The sequence below is a fragment of the Nestor notabilis genome, unplaced genomic scaffold (assembly GCF_000696875.1).
Source record: "Nestor notabilis isolate BGI_N333 unplaced genomic scaffold, ASM69687v1 scaffold28956, whole genome shotgun sequence".
NCBI lineage: Eukaryota > Metazoa > Chordata > Aves > Psittaciformes > Psittacidae > Nestor > Nestor notabilis.
The window spans coordinates 1-245 of record NW_009933767.1 but is presented as its reverse complement, the minus strand read 5'-3'; positions in this window follow the sequence as shown (position 1 = coordinate 245).

Genomic DNA, 245 nt, shown 5'->3' with positions numbered 1-245 from the left:
CCCCTGCTGTGGGATGCTGAGGGCTGGAGGCAGCTGCTGGAGTGTGAGGTGCTGCTGGAGGGGTGCTCTGCTCGGCTCGTGCCTTGTGGCATGAGTAGGCAACTACTGCTGCTGGCTCATGATTTCAATTGTCATCCGCCTCTTTCGGCATGGGAGATATAATGACCTTGTCCTGTCGAGAAAGGAGGAGGGAGTCAGTCACAACCAGCTCATGAGGAATACAAGGACTTCTTCCAGGCTGCCTC